Here is a 14,693-nt window from a genome sequence, read left to right on the forward strand (position 1 = left end):
TTCCTCTTCTGATAGAAAATCATCATAGTTTTGTTAGGAATAGTTAGCGCCATTTTAGGCTAGATAGGCAGTTAATATTGTCTTTAACATAACTGCCTACCACCAGTTGCTTTGTGAAGCCTTGTCCATATGCTATGTACGTCTGTTAGAACAAGCGCCTCCCTATAAACCGACTTTGTAAGCGTCTTTCTGTCCAAACGCTATATACCCAGCCATTGCGTATGTCAAATTTTAAACTAGACCAGAGCGTCACCGCGTATATTTTGGAGCATATCCGTTATTTTTCATTTTGGATTATAGCTATTGCAAGCAATGAAATTAGCATCATCGACTTCTTCATCGGTGATGGCATTTACGTTACCTCTTCTTTACCTTTCATGACGGAGATGAGTTCATCAAGCTTAGTTGTCAACTCCGTGTTGTTTTCTTCAACTGCATTGACTTTTTTAGTGGTAGTTTTTCAACATGTTAATGGGCATGGTTCCCTTGCATATCATCAAGTAGCTTCTTGACATCATCTATGGGCTCAGCCATGATAGTTCATTGGTGCAGCGATTAGCAAAGTCACATAAATGAAAGTCATGTCTAAGCGAGAAAGAAAACCAAAACCCCAAAGTGATCAAATCCAGAATCAACAAACTACAATAATGATCATATCTGCACTAACCATCTCATGGCACCACAAGGACAGCGAGGTTATTCAACAATACCTCGGTCACCTATTCCGACCACCAAAGGCTAGCGTCTAGATTTTTGCCCGAAAGAACCAGTCTGAGCATATCCGAGCAATGTCTTCAATAAAATAATGACACGAAAACATCGTCATTGTCATGTACAACCAACTCGGTTCAGACCTAGGTTTTTCACCCTGAAGCTCAAAACTGGGTACTCGAGAAGTACCACCATCAGAGCAAATCATGGGTTGTCGCCATCACTTTTCCGCAATCCTAGCAGTTGGGCTAGAAAATCGATCGGCGCCACTGCATAAGCATACCTTGTGCATCAAGTCGTCGTCCATAAATTGCATCTCACAACCGAAGGCAACCACCAGATCTTGAGAGAGTAACCCTCACGAAGACCTTTTGGTAGTCATCACAATCCACAGTGACGTCGCCGCCGTAGGCCGAAGTATGCAAAGGACTCTAGAGGCTTCCAGAAGACTTGCATCAGGGTGCACGAAGCATGTGCTTATTAGGCAGATAGATTTACTATGTTGTAATCTTCTGTTTATTTCTATTCCTTGTGTGTGTAACAATTGATGTAACAACCAATGTATGCCGAAGGTGCAACAATTGATGTAACTCGGCCCCTGTACGGAGGTCCGACGCTTACCACAATCTTCACATGAGGTTGGAATTCTAAATGGTTTTTAGGATGGAAATGTGTTACAAAAGGTCCTTTATAGCCTTGCCAAAAAGTTCAACACTCAGGGGATACATCCTTGTAGGCATAATAAAAGGTTCAACACTCATGGGCAGGAATTGTGCTACATTAGCAAAAAACTGGTGGTTCCATGATTCCATCCATGCACGGAGTGCTCATGAAATTATTTGATTTGCAACTATTTCAAAGCAGTGATACGAAGCATCAGCATAGTGATTGATTCCTATAATACCCAATTAAGTGGCTTTCCAAGATGATAGGGGAGGGGTCTCGGAGTCCTTCCAGGTGTTGAGGAACGTGTTGTGGTACCGATCACCTTGGACCGCATCCATGGCAGCGTAGGACTCGAGCTCAGCCATCTCCTCAGCCGTGAGCTCCACAGACAGCGCTATCAGGTTCTGATTGAAATTCTCAACTTTCGTCGTGCCGGGTATGGGGCACACATCGCCTCCCTGGTGGTGAACCCAAGCCAACGCAAGCTGGGACGACGTGCAACCCTTCCTCGCAGCCATCTCGCTCACGCGCTCGAATATCGCCGCGTTCTTCTCCATGTTCTCGGGTTGAAATCTTGGGAGATTCTAAAAACGCATTGGGATGCATTTGTTAGAAAAGGGAGAAAGGAGAAAAGTAAGATAGCTAACCGCATGAAGAAGTATCATGGGTGGTTCATTTACCTTGCGGAAATCGTCCTCCCGTAACATGTTCACTAGTTTAGGTCCAGTGGATAGAAAACCTCTGCCTAGTGTACTGTACGCCACAATTCCAATGCCAAGTTCTCTGAAGCAGAAAACAATTTGTAAGTTCTTTCTAGGACTACATAAGGAGGCGTTTTATGATACGACAAAGTTGTACTAGGGCTGCGACAATTAATTTGGATCGGAGGGGTATTACATATGAAGCTGATTTTGAAAAGAAATTGCGAAAAAGTAGGTTTGTAGTCATTGCAAATACCTGCAAGTTGGGATTATATCTTCTTCGACATCTCTTGACCACAGAGACCACTCCAGCTGAACAGCGGTGATGGGATGAACAGCGTGTGCCCTTCTTATTGTGGACGCGGAGGCTTCCGACAACCCAACGTATTTCACCTTTCCTTCTTGGACTAGTTTCTTGATCTCACCCATCTACATGCATACGGAAGTCAAGGACGTAGAGTGGCCAATACCTACAAACCCTCAATCTGTATAAATGAAACGAAGTTGAACGAGTGCTACGTAGTAGGTACTGACCGTGATCTCGACGGGGACATTCTTGTAGATGCGGTGCTGGTAGTAGAGGTCGATGCAGTCGACGCCGAGCCGAGCAAGGCTGCCCTCGCACGCCGCCCGCACGTACGCCGGGTCGCCGTGGACCTCCCAGGTGGCCGTGATGCCAAATTTCGTGGCCAACTGGACCTGCTCCCTCACCCCTCCCTGCAGCGCCTGCTTCATTACACGGAGAACTCTGGGCGGTCAGACTGACATTCGCGTGCGAATGATATGGCAACTACTCCTTGCAAGGAGCCAAGGAACACGTCGGGTGGCTGTACTAAGGTAACCTTGCCGAGTAAGAGTTCGTTGGTGTGGGGGCCGTAGATGTCGGAGGTGTCGAGGAAGGTGACGCCGGCGGCGACGGCGTGGCGGAGGAGCGCGATCATGCTGCTCGGGCTTGCGCTCGCCGTAGACAGCGGACATGCCCATGCAGCCGAGGCCCTGCGCCGAGACCTCCAGCCCCTGCGAGCCCAGCTTCATGCGCGGCAGAACCACCGGAGCAGCAGCCATGTCGTTCGTGCCTACGCTGCGTGTGTGATGAACTGATGATTGGTGAATGAGTAAGTAGGTCTGGAGCTTTCAGTGCAATGCTGCGGTGCAATTTATAGTGCGGTGCACTCCGTTTCGAAAAAAAATAGTGCCGTGCAGCGCGTCATGCAGTACGTCACCAGGCTGCGGGTTTGAATGAACTGCCAAACTAGAGCGTCACCGCGTACGTAGGGCGCCCAAACTTAATTTACCCACTGATGCGTGACCATTTTTTTTTGTCAAACAATTCAGTCCAGGCAAATATTTTTAGGAAAACGTTTCAAAACGGCGTGCCGGCCGAACGATTCGGCTGGTCACGTCATGTGCGCTCGATCAACCTATAGGGATCGTGCGTCTATCCCACGCCTCCTATGTTTTTTTTTCTTTGTCTTATCTTCTTCCTTCCACCTCAACCGACCACCTCCTATCCTCTTTCCCCGGCGAGCACCAACAGCCTCGTGTGCAGCCGTGCGCTCCCTCGTGGCCGCTGCAAACCAGCACAGAAACCCAATCACATGCCCTTTTTGCCAGGGGCGGGCCCAGGATTTGATGAGTGTGTATTCAAAATTTCAAAGGCAATTTTTCCAAACCTTAAAGCCTTTTTTTTGCCGTGTATAACCATATATCACCATATTTCATGTGGAAAATTCAAATTCTCATGCCTAAACAATTTATAATTCACTGCAAAGAAATTACAAATTGAGATACACTTAAAAATAACCAAGTAGCCAAATAAACTTATTGGTGTATGCATATTACAGTTGGTGTTCGACGAGGCTCGCACAGCCGGCCTATCAAAAATGCTAGACATACAAAGATTTACACGCTTTTACACGCTCCTTCCATCTAACAACCAATCACAAATCTCTCCCCTCCCCCTGATTTTCAGGGGGGTAGGCCGCCCCGCTCACCTATTGACCAATCAAAGTTAACCATCCTGTAAAAGCCTGTAAATCGTTTGTACGTGTAGCATTGCCGGCCGGCCTACTCGGCAATTGATGCGTCTAGTGCCTGTAATGATACATAAATTTAACACAACTAAGGTGAGATTCGAAACAAGAAAACAAATGACAATTTTAAAATCGGAGGATAAAAATGTATTAAGATACACGAACATCTCGAATTATCTACCCAAATGCATCGAATTATTTATCAGATCGAGCGAGCCTTCGATGCGGCAATGCAATGCCCACTAATGTCGACTGTAGAGATGGATTAAGGATGGATCGAGACAAGAAAGACCAACAGATGGCTGCCGTCGGATGCCTGGGTCGCGCATCCCGCCTGCCTGTGCCGCCTTGCGTGCGTGCGATCAGGCGATGGCGACCAGCCCAGCAGCCGTGCCCTACCGCTTTGAGTGCGAACAGAATTGGGGATGGGAGGCGTCGGTTTCTTGTGCGCTATCCTATCGATGGATCTGTGGCTCGTGCATCAGGCCCTGCGTGCTACAGCGATTGGGGCCACTTGGGCCATGTCGGGGTGTGGGCTAGTCTTCGTTTTTGGGTTGAAATCGTTAGCTAGCCTGTTGTCCTGTATCCTTTTCATTTTTCCCCATACATACACATGGTATACATTATATATACATATTTTCTTGGCAAATATAATGGGTATTCAACTGAATACTTGAATACCCTTGAATTGAACTGGGCTTGCCCCTGCTTTTTGCTGCAAACTCGTCCCCATAGCCGTGCGTGATGGGGGCCAGGACCAGATGCTGCGACCTGCAAGCCAAGCGGTGCGACGAGCGACGGCCGACACCGCGCAAGTGGAAAAGAATTGCAACTATTGACATAGATGTTTCAACAGTATATATTAAAGTTTCAACCATAGTTTGTTTTTGCTACTACCGACGAAGTTTTTTGCTACATCCATCAAGGCGGAGCTGAACCTCGCAACGGCGGCACGGCGATTTGCTGCAACCGTAATCGGTTTTTGCTACTACCGGCGAAGATTTTTGCTACATTCATCAAGGTGGAGTTGTAACCTCGCGACGGCGACGATGGCGATTTTGCTACAGTCGTGTTTTCCTACGACCGGCGAGGTTTTTTGCTACATCCATTCAACGGTGTTGATTGACTGGTGGGCGTTGTCGACGTAATTCCGTTCAACGAGCATCAATAGCTTCATTCCGCAGATGAAAAAGCTTCTACCAGAGATTGAAAATCTTCAGCCAGCCACTACAAAAGTTTCAATCAGTTTTTAGGAACACATGAAAAGTTGTAGCCGTTTAAAAAAAAGCTTCATCCCGCAGATGAAAAAGCTTCTATCAGAGAGGAAGCTTCAACCAAAATGCTGGAACCTGCGATGATGTCATTTTTGCCGGAACCAGCGGCGTTGTTTGCTACAACCAGCGACTCAATTTGTTGCGATCCTTCACGGCGAGCTACAACCGGCGACGACTACGGCGACGGCGACGCATTTTTGCTACAATAGGCGGCGACCAGGAGCGACGAGCGCAACGAGCACGGCGGCGAGCGATGAGCGTGGCGACCAGGAGCGACGAGCGCGGAGGCAAGCGACTAGCGCAGGGGCGGGCGACGAGCGCGAAGAACGCGGGGGGCGGCGCGGTTCTTCAACAGGATGTGAGAGGAGGCTCGGCACGCACGAGGAAGAAGAAGATAGGGATAGGGATGAATCGTTTTTTTGGATCGAACGGCCCGGGCGGCTCGCATCCAACGTCTATGGTGCGACCGGCCCAAATTTGGGCCGGCGCACCAGCGCCTATGAGCGCCCATATTTTTAGGTAAAGTAGTCCAAGGGTTGCGGCATCTTGTGATAGCGCTCATTCGGATAACATTCAGTCAGGTCAAGATACCACCTCATCTAAAAAAGGCAACATACCACCTATTTATTATTATTATTGCGATATGAAAATAGTTTTATTCCATTATAATAGGGGTTTCAGTCGATAGGCCCGAGCCATTGGATTATTCAACTTCAATCCAACGGTTGGCTCATCTTGTTTCTTCTCCAGTTGTTTCTCTCCTCACACACCCACGTCGTATCACACGTGGTCACAGTGAGCCCGCGCAGGGGGCACCATGGTCAATCATGGTGTCCCTATCTCGAACTCGGTTGCCGTCAATCCTAGCAGCAGTCAAAATAAAAAGTTCTCCCACCCAAACCTCACCCTCGCCTGCACAAGCGACACCGTCCCGGATTGGCCTTGCCAGAGATGCCGCCGCATGACGCTTCACCCCCATCTCGACCTCGGAGCTCTGCGTTGTATGTCTCCAGAAATTGAACGATACAAATTTTATCCTTTGTTGTCTGAGGAATAGCAAATCCATGAAAAAAACTAAGCCACGATCAGGGGCGGAGCTGGAGCTCATGCTACCCCGATGCACCACTTAACTATGGCATAATATTACCAAATAACAATACATTAAATAAAGGCGTGTTTCACAAATTGTAACATGGATTACCTAACATAATAGAAATCGATTTATAAAAACAAAATGCAACAACCAAACTACTTAATATAATGCTACAAGAAAAGGACATAATTACTTGAAAAGAAGTCTTGCACTCTCAAATTCCAAAACACGTCATTAGGCATTAAGGTTCAGTAACCTACAAAATAAAAAAATAAAATTTAATTTTAAAATAGAACATAGTAAAATGCCCAAATCAAAGTACTTAAATTTGCTAAAATTTTAAATTTTACCTTTAGTATATTCTTTTCCTCCGAGCCTTGAAATAGTCATCCACTTGATCACTGCTGACTTTTTTCATTTCTTCTTTCTTCACATAACAAATAGCATCATCACTCAAGCTATCATCATTGAGGCAATTGTGCGAGTAAGTTTTGACCTATTTCAGTAATGAAAGCACCTCTCAACTGTAGAGGTAGCAAAATAGGCAACACAATCACTAGTTTCAACAACCGATAAAACAAAGGATACATAGCCTATTTATCCGCACCATTTTTTTAAAGCTCGATGATTGTTGCTATGCTGGAACAACTATTATCTATGTACACATCAGCAATAGAGCCATAGATCATTATCAAGATGCCTAAAATCCCCAAAATCAGAATCTTGAGGGTATATGTTAGCCAGGATCATAAGATTTCCCAAATTGAAACCATTAAATGAGTCTCGTGGACTCAAAGACGCTGACCAAAAAAGCATTAGGGGATGTCTCACTGATACTATCAAGCTCCTGAACTAGCCAATCAAAAACATCATTGAAGCAATCAACTTTATAGTGATATTTGTTAGTAATTCCGGTTACCTCCCTTCTCTTTTTTTGGATTAACATATGCTTCTTCCATGTCCAACTCTCCAGTACCATGTTTCTCACAAAACGCATGGACTTCACTTAGCATAGATTCCCATCCATCTTCTCTAAGTTCATTCAAAACAACTCTTGTTGACTTGACACATTTCATGGCATTTCTGTGTCTTGATCCTTCCGTTGCAATGCTAATGACAACGTGTTGGTAGTAGTGAGGACTGTCAACATGAGATGCAAAAAGAAGCCAAACTCAAAACATTGAAAACACACTAGAAGATCATTTGCTTGGTCTCTATTTGTTCGACCGGTGTCTTCTTCTTTGACAATTTCAAGAACTTTAATAATCGGCTCGAACATGGCAACCGAACTCTTAAATGTTTTAGCATGAGAACCCCGATGAGTGTCCCTGGATCTTTGTAGGCATTGCTCTTGATTCAAACATGTTCCCGTTGTAAGTTGCCTGCACCCTAATGCCTTGCTCATTTTCTTCAAGATTTACATCTGTAATCATGTCCCTTTGTTTGGAAAAACATGTTGGGGACGTAGTAATTTCAAAAAAAATCCTACGTACACGCAAGATCATGGTGATGACATAGCAACGAGAGGGGAGAGTGTTGTCCACGTACCCTCGTAGACCGTAAGCGGAAGCATTATGACAACGCGGTTGATGTAGTCATACGTCTTCACGATCCGACCGATCCAAGCACCGAACGTACGGCACCTCCGAGTTCAGCACACGTTCAGCTCGATGACGATCCCCGGGCTCCGATCCAGCAAAGCTTCGGGGATGAGTTCCGTCAGCACGACGGCGTGGTGACGATGATGATGTTCTACCGGCGCAGGGCTTCGCCTAAACTCCGCGACGATATGACCGAGGTGGAATATGGTGGAGGGGGGCACCACACACAGCTAAGGAACGATCCGTAGATCAACTTGTGTCTCCTGGGGTGCCCCCCTTGTTGGAAATATGCCCTAGAGGCAATAATAAAAGGATTATTATTATATTTCCTTGTTCATGATAATTGTCTTTTATTCATGCTATAATTGTATTATCCGGAAATCGTAATACACGTGTGAATACATAGACCACAATACGTCCCTCATAAGCCTCTAGTTGACTAGCTCGTTGGTCAACGGATAGTCATGGTTTCCTGACTATGGACATTAGATGTCATTGACAACGGGATCACATCATTAGGAGAATGACGTGATGGACAAGACCCAATCCTAAGCATAGCACAAGATCGTGTAGTTCGTTTTGCTAGAGCTTTCCAATGTCAAGTATCTCTTCCTTAGACCATGAGATCGTGTAACTCCCGGATACCGTAGGAGTGCTTTGGATGTACCAAACGTCACAACGTAACTGGGTGACTATAAAGGTGCATTACAGGTATCTCTGAAAGTGTCTGTTGGGTTGACATGGATCGAGACTGGGATTTGTCACTCCGTATGACGTAGAGGTATCACTGGGCCCACTCGGTAGTGCATCATCATAATGAGCTCAAAGTGACCAAGTGTTTGGTCACGGGATCATGCATTACGGTACGAGTAAAGTGACTTGCCGGTAACGAGATTGAACGAGGTATTGGGATACCGACGATCGAATCTCGGGCAAGTAAAATACCGATTAACAAAGGGAATTGTATACGGGGTTGTTTGAATCCTCGACATCGTGGTTCAACCGATGAGATCATCGAGGAGCATGTGGGAGCCAACATGGGTATCCAGATCCCGCTGTTGGTTATTGCCCGAGAGCCGTCTCGGTCATGTCTGCATGTCTCCCGAGCCCGTAGGGTCTACACACTTAAGGTTCGGTGACGCTAGGGTTGTATGAATATGAGTATGCAGCAAACCGAATGTTGTTCGGAGTCCCAGATGAGATCCCGGACGTCACGTGGAGTTCCGGAATGGTCCGGAGGTAAAGATTTATATATAGGAAGTCTTATTTTGGTCGCCGGAAAAGTTTCGCACTTTATCGGTATTGTACCGGGAGTGCCGAAAGGGGTCCGGGGGTCCACCGGGGGGTCCACCTGCCCCGGGGGGGCACATGGGCTGTAGGGGGTGCGCCTTGGCCTATGTGGGCCAAGGGCACCAGCCCCAAGAGGCCCATGCGCCAAGGAGACTTGGGGAGGGGAGAGTCCTAAAGGGGGAAGGCACCTCCGAGGTGCCTTGGGGAGGATGGACTCCTCCCCCCCTCTTGGCCGCACCCCTTCCTTGGAGGAAGGGGCAAGGCTGCCCCCCCCTCCCTTGCCCCTATATAAAGGGAGGAGAGGGAGGGGCAGCCGCACCTGATAAGCCCTGGCGCCTCCATCCTCCCTGCAACACCTCCTCCTCCTCCCGTAGTTGCTTAGCGAAGCCCTGCCGGAGTTCTGCTGCATCCACCATCACGCTGTCGTGCTGCTGGATCATCATCAACCTCTCCTTCCCCCTTGCTGGATCAAGAAGGAGGAGACGTCATCCGCTCCGTACGTGTTTTGAACGCGGAGGTGCTGTCCGTTCAACACTAGGTCATCGGTGATCTGAATCACGGCGAGTACGACTCCATCATCCCCGTTCCATTGAACGCTTCCGCACGCGATCTACAAGTGGTATGTAGATGCAATCACTCTCCCATGACTCGTTGCTAGATGAACTCATAGATGGATCTTGGTGAAACCGTAGGAAAAATTTTAATTTTCTGCAACGTTCCCCAACACCCCTGCCCCCGTGGGCCAAGGGCACCAGCCCCAAGAGGCCCATGCGCCAAGGAGACTTGGGGAGGGGAGAGTCCTAAAGGGGGAAGGCACCTCCGAGGTGCCTTGGGGAGGATGGACTCCTCCCCCCCTCTTGGCCGCACCCCTTCCTTGGAGGAAGGGGCAAGGCTGCACCGCCCCCCCCTCTCCCTTGCCCCTATATAAAGGGAGGGGAGGGAGGGGCAGCCGCACCTGATAAGCCCTGGCGCCTCCATCCTCCCTGCAACACCTCCTGCTCCTCCCGTAGTTGCTTAGCGAAGCCCTGCCGGAGTTCTGCTGCATCCACCATCACGCCGTCGTGCTGCTGGATCATCATCAACCTCTCCTTCCCCCTTGCTGGATCAAGAAGGAGGAGACGTCATCCGCTCCGTACGTGTGTTGAACGCGGAGGTGCTGTCCGTTCAGCACTAGGTCATCGGTGATCTGAATCATGGCGAGTACGACTCCATCATCCCCGTTCCATTGAACGCTTCCGCACGCGATCTACAAGTGGTATGTAGATGCAATCACTCTCCCATGACTCGTTTCTAGATGAACTCATAGATGGATCTTGGTGAAACCGTAGGAAAATTTTTAATTTTCTGCAATGTTCCCCAACAGTGGCATCATGAGCTAGGTCTATGCGTAGTTCTCTATTGCACGAGTAGAACACAATTTTGTTGTGGGCGTAGATCTTGTCAACTTGCTTGCCACTACTAGTCTTTTCTTGCTTCAGCGGTATTGTGGGATGAAGCGGCCCGGACCGACCTTACACGTACGCTTACGTGAGACAGGTTCCACCGACTGACATGCACTAGTTGCATAAGGTGGCTAGCGGGTGTCTGTCTCTCCTACTTTAGTTGGAGCAGATTAGATGAAAAGGGTCCTTATGAAGGGTAAATAGAAGTTGACAAAATCACGTTGTGGTTATTCGTAGGTAAGAAAACGTTCTTGCTAGAACCCAATTGCAGCCACGTAAAAGATGCAACAACAATTAGAGGACGTCTAACTTGTTTTTGCAGCAATTGTCATGTGATGTGATATGGCCAGAAGTTGTGATGCATGATGAATGATATATTGTGATGTATGAGATCATGTTCTTGTAATAGGAATCACGACTTGCATGTCGATGAGTATGACAACCGGCAGGAGCCATAGGAGTTGTCTTTATTTTTTGTATGACCTGCGTGTCATTGAAGAACGCCATGTAAACTACTTTACTTTATTGCTAAACATGTTAGTCATAGAAGTAGAAGTAGTCGTTGGCATGACAACTTCATGAAGACACAATGATGGAGATTATGATGATGGAGGTCATGGTGTCATGCCGGTGACGAAGATGATCATGGAGCCCCAAAGATGGAGATCGAAGGAGCTATATGATATTGGCCATATCATGTCACTACTATATAATTGCATGTGATGTTTATTATGTTTTATGCATCTTGTTTACTTAGAACGACGGTAGTAAATAAGATGATCCCTTATAATAATTTCAAGAAAGTGTTCCCCCTAACTATGCACCGTTGCTAAAGTTCATCGTTTCGAAGCACCATGTGATGATCGGGTGTGATAGATCCTTACGTTCACATACAACGGGTGTAAGACAGATTTACACATGCAGAACACTTAGGGTTAACTTGACGAGCCTAGCATGTACAGACATGGCCTCGGAACACAGAGACCGAAAGGTCGAACATGAGTCGTATGGAAGATACGATCAACATGGAGATGTTCACCGATGATGACTAGTCCATCTCACGTGATGATCGGACACGGCCTAGTCGACTCAGATCGTGTAACACTTAGATGACTAGAGGGATGTCTAATCTGAGTGGGAGTTCATTAAATAATTTGATTAGATGAACTTAATTATCATGAACTTAGTCTAAAACTTTTGCAATATATGTCTTGTAGATCAAATGGCCAATGCTCATGTCAACATGAACTTCAACGCGTTCCTAGAGAAAACCAAGCTGAAAGATGATGGCAGCAACTATTCGGACTGGGTCCGGAACCTGAGGATCATCCTCATAGCAGCCAAGAAAGATTATGTCCTAGATGCACCGCTAGGTGAAGCACCCATCCCAGAGAACCAAGACGTTATGAACACTTGGCAATCACGTGCTGATGATTACTCCCTCGTTCAGTGCGGTATGCTTTACAGCTTAGAACCGGGGCTCCAAAAGCGTTTTGAGAAGCACGGAGCATATGAGATGTCCGAGGAGCTGAAAATGGTTTTCCAAGCTCATGCCCGGGTCGAGAGATATGAAGTCTCTGACAAGTTCTATAGTTGTAAGATGGAGGAAAACAGTTCTGTCAGTGAGCACATACTCAAAATGTCTGGGTTGCACAACCGCCTGTCCTAGTTGGAGATCAATCTCCCGGAAGAGGCGGTCATTGACAGAATCCTTCAGTCGCTCCCACCGAGCTACAAGAGCTTTGTGTTGAACTACAATATGCAGGGGATGGTGAAGACCATTCCTGAAGTATTCTCAATGCTGAAGTCAGCAGAGGTTGAAATCAAGAAAGAACATCAATTGTTGATGGTTAATAAGACCACTAAGTTCAAGAAGGGCAAGGGTAAGAAGAACTTCAAAAAGGACGGCAAAGATGTTGCCGCGCCCGGTAAGCCAGTTGCCGGGAAGAAGTCAAAGAATGGACCCAAGCCTGAGACTGAGTGCTTCTATTGCAAGGGGAAGGGTCACTGGAAGCGGAACTGCCCCAAATACTTAGCGGACAAGAAGGCCGGCAACACTAAAGGTATATTTGATATACATGTAATTGATGTGTACCTTACCAGTACTCGTAGTAACTCCTGGGTATTTGATACCGGTGCCGTTGCTCATATTTGTAACTCACAGCAGGAGCTGCGGAATAAGCGGAGACTAGCGAAGGACGAGGTGACGAAGCGCGTCGGGAATGGTTCCAAGGTCGATGTGATCGCCGTCGGCACGCTACCTCTACATTTACCTACGGGATTAGTTTTAAACCTCAATAATTGTTATTTAGTGCCAAGTTTGAGCATGAACATTGTATCTGGATCTCGTTTGATGCGAGATGGCTACTCATTTAAATCCGAGAATAATGGTTGTTCTATTTATATGAGAGATATGTTTTATGGTCATGCCCCGATGGTCAATGGTTTATTCTTAATGAATCTCGAACGTAATACTACACATATTCATAGTGTGAATACCAAAAGATGTAAAGTTGATAACGATAGTCCCACATACTTGTGGCACTGCCGCCTTGGTCACATTGGTGTCAAGCGCATGAAGAAGCTCCATGCTGATGGACTTTTAGAGTCTCTCAATTATGAATCATTTGACACATGCGAACCATGCCTCATGGGCAAAATGACCAAGACTCCGTTCTCCGGAACAATGGAGCGAGCAACCAACTTATTGGAAATCATCATACTGATGTGTGTGGTCCAATGAGCGTTGAGACTCGCGGAGGATATCATTATGTTCTCACTCTCACTGATGACTTGAGTAGATATGGGTATGTCTACTTGATGAAACACAAGTCTGAGACCTTCGAAAAGTTCAAGGAATTTCAGAATGAAGTAGAGAATCAACGTGACCGAAAGATAAAGTTCTTGCAATCGGATCGTGGAGGAGAATATTTAAGTCATGAATTTGGTACACACTTAAGAAAATGTGGAATCGTTTCACAACTCACGCTGCCTGGAACACCTCAGCGTAACGGTGTGTCCGAACGTCGTAATCGCACTCTATTGGATATGGTGCGATCTATGATGTCTCTTACCGATTTACCGCTATCATTTTGGGGATACGCTCTAGAGACAGCTACATTCACTTTAAATAGGGCACCATCTAAATCCGTTGAGATGACACCGTATGAATTATGGTTTGGGGAGAAACCTAAGCTGTCGTTTCTAAAAGTTTGGGGATGCGATGCTTATGTCAAGAAACTTCAACCTGAAAAACTCGAACCCAAGTCGGAAAAATGCGTCTTCATAGGATACCCTAAGGAAACCATCGGGTATACCTTCTACTTAAGATCCGAGGGAAAGATCTCTGTTGCCAAGAACGGATCCTTTCTGGAAAAAGAGTTTCTCTCGAAAGGAGTAAGTGGGAGGAAAGTAGAACTCGATGAAGTACTACCTCTTGAACCGGAAAGTAGAACAGCTCAGGAAAACGTTCCTGTGGTGCCTACACCGACTGGAGAGGAAATTAATGATGATGATCAAGGTACTTCTGATCAAGTTGCTACTGAACTTCGTAGGTCCACAAGGACACGTTCAACACCAGAGTGGTATGGCAACCCTGTCCTGGAAATCATGTTGTTGGACAACGGTGAACCTTCGAACTATGAAGAAGCGATGGCGGGCCCAGATTCCAACAAATGGCTAGAAGCCATGAAATCCGAGATAGAATCCATGTATGAAAACAAAGTATGGACTTTGACTGACTTGCCCGATGATCGGCGAGCGATAGAAAACAAATGGATCTTTAAGAAGAAGACTGACACGGATGGTAATATTACCATCTATAAAGCTCGACTTGTCGCTAAGGGTTATCGACAAGTTCAAGGGGTTGACTACGATGAGACT

At 46.6% G+C, this 14,693-nt stretch overlaps 1 pseudogene across 1 annotated transcript; it reads right to left on the reverse strand.

Moving 5' to 3' along the window:
* Window positions 1-1,383: 1,383 nt before the first annotated feature.
* Window positions 1,384-3,189, reverse strand: LOC123045759 (probable aldo-keto reductase 3; annotated as a pseudogene). Its single transcript, XR_006421580.1, has 5 exons — window positions 2,921-3,189; window positions 2,613-2,804; window positions 2,335-2,507; window positions 2,058-2,160; window positions 1,384-1,961 (listed from the first exon to the last, which is right to left on the reverse strand). The product of XR_006421580.1 is annotated as a probable aldo-keto reductase 3 (transcript).
* Between the last annotated feature and the right edge of the window lie 11,504 nt (window positions 3,190-14,693).

Source organism: Triticum aestivum, chromosome 2B (genome assembly GCF_018294505.1).
Source record: "Triticum aestivum cultivar Chinese Spring chromosome 2B, IWGSC CS RefSeq v2.1, whole genome shotgun sequence".
Taxonomy (NCBI): Eukaryota; Viridiplantae; Streptophyta; class Magnoliopsida; order Poales; family Poaceae; genus Triticum; species Triticum aestivum.